The sequence below is a fragment of the Macadamia integrifolia genome, unplaced genomic scaffold, assembly GCF_013358625.1.
Source record: "Macadamia integrifolia cultivar HAES 741 unplaced genomic scaffold, SCU_Mint_v3 scaffold2394, whole genome shotgun sequence".
NCBI lineage: Eukaryota > Viridiplantae > Streptophyta > Magnoliopsida > Proteales > Proteaceae > Macadamia > Macadamia integrifolia.
Genome location: NW_024868686.1, coordinates 66056 through 68272, shown reverse-complemented (window position 1 = coordinate 68272; position 2217 = coordinate 66056). Strand labels below are relative to the sequence as shown.

At 37.5% G+C, this 2217-nt stretch overlaps 1 pseudogene; it reads right to left on the bottom strand.

Annotated features, from left to right (window-relative positions):
• Positions 1 to 1220: 1220 nt before the first annotated feature.
• LOC122066442 lies at positions 1221 to 1335 on the bottom strand (annotated as a pseudogene).
• Positions 1336 to 2217: the final 882 nt, after the last annotated feature.

Here is a 2217-nt window from a genome sequence, read left to right as displayed (position 1 = left end):
TCTCTCTAGTTTTCCCCCCTTTCTTTTACTTATTTTTATTTCATCATTTTTTTTCTTCATTTATTATTATTATTTTTTTTAAATTACGTGGGTTGTTTATTTTCAATTATTTATTTATTTAATTTTAATTGCGTGGCTTGTGTCTTTAAATTCTTAGATGACGAATGGTTAGGACGTTATTTTAGATACATATGTTTAGGATGGTAATTAGAATTAGATCACAGCCATTAATCGATTCACTTTCGCATCATTAAAAGAAATAAAAAAAATAAAGTGACTGCTCTTCCTGTGTTTGACCCGTAGCTACACTGATCCGTACGCTTGCGGTTACATTTAAAATCTCAAACAAGTTTTTGGCACCGTTGCCGGGGAGATAGTTTCATGTTAGTTTTCACTTTCTTTTGGTAAATCGGAGTGCTTTGTTTGCTTTGTTTTGTTTTTTTTTCTTTTTCTTTTATTGAATTCCTGAGAAGAACAACTTGTAATAATAGTTGTATCGGTGGAGGTCGCCATGCCTCACAATATGATAAGGACAGGTTTCGCCCTATAGCAGTACCTCAGGAATTGACCTGAGCAACCCTGAATCCTTGCCGGTAAGCTCTCAAAAAGCCAAAAAAAAATCAAAAAATCAAAAAAAAAAAAAAGCATTAAAAATCTTAAAAATATATATATATATATATTTGCTATCCATTCTTTTGTACTTTTCTTACTCTAGTTGTGGGTAGTTTTCTGTTGCATGAGTGTTGTGGATACGTAATACTAAGAATCGGTTAGAAATAAGAGATCCAACAAGTAGTGACCCTATACGTTTGCTCTCTTTAAAACCCTTCAATATAGGAGACCAACAGCAAAACCATTCACCTAAATCTCTGAAAGATAGGTTCTACCCTGCTAGAACAGCCCAACCTTCCTGCATAGTTCTGCCACAAGCCCAGGGCAATAATTTTGAACTCAAATCTCAATACATCACTATGTTGCCGCACTTCCATGGGTTGACCTCTGAGGATGCATACCTATTTCTAAGGGAATTTGAAAAGGTATGCGTTTTAATTAAGATCCAACAGCTTTCTGATGATGTTGTTAAGCTTAGGTTTATCACTTTTGCATTGAAAGACCAAGCTAAGAAGTGGTTGTATGGGTTACCCACAAATTCTATAACCTCATGGGAACAGTTCACAGTTGTCTTTCTTAAGAAGATTTTCCCAACTCACAAGACCAATAAGCTTAGAAGTGATATCCTTCAGTTTAAGCAAAAGCCTAGTGAGTTAGTGAGTCATTTTCCAAACTTATAGAGAGATTCAAGGATCTACTCCAAGAATGCCCTCACCATGGCCTAGACCTATGGCATTTATGTCAAATAATTTATGAGGGCATTGATTACCCAACTAAACAAATGATAGAATCTATGTGCCCTGAGGGATTCACATCATTTACAGATGAAGGAAAGGCATGGGAATTCTTACTTGACTTAGCTGACAAAACTCGTGAGTGGGAATCAACCCAAGAGAGTGAAAGAACCATAGGAGGAAAATGATATTTTGTGGATGGAATAGTAGCCAAGGAAGCCCATTTGGATAGCCTAATCAAGAGAATTGAGGCTATTGTTCCTAAAGAGCCATCATCAGTCAATTTGGTTAAGATTTGTGCTTGGTGCCAGTCCCCTGGACATCTCCTAGAAGAATGCCCCAACACCTCTGGGGGCACTTCTAATGATAGTGTCAATGCATTATACCAGAATAATCCATATAGTAATACCTACAATCCAAGACGGAGAAATCACCCAAATTTCTCTTGGAATCAGGGCAACCAAGCAGGACCTTCCAATTTCCATAATCAAGGTCAACCTGGACTCCAAAGGCCTCCCTTTGCACAACAATATTTTTCTTAAAATACTTTTCCTAGGTCAAATGTAAGACCTCAGGCTAGTTTTCCTAGGGCCCTCTTCTATCATCTTATCAGCAACCCCCTGAGCTTATCAATATGGGAGAGGCAAGTAGAATAAGTGACTTGGAAAAAAATATGGCCCTCCTCATGACAAACCATCAAAATCTTACTAGAGAACTCACTCAAATTGTCTCAATTATGCGTGAGAGGGAGAAAGGAACTTTACCCAGTCAACCAGAGCCTAACCCTAAGCATCATCAGCCTGTTAATTCACAAACATCAACTAATGCACCACTGAATATAGTACAAGGTCAGACCCAACAAGGGCCTTCT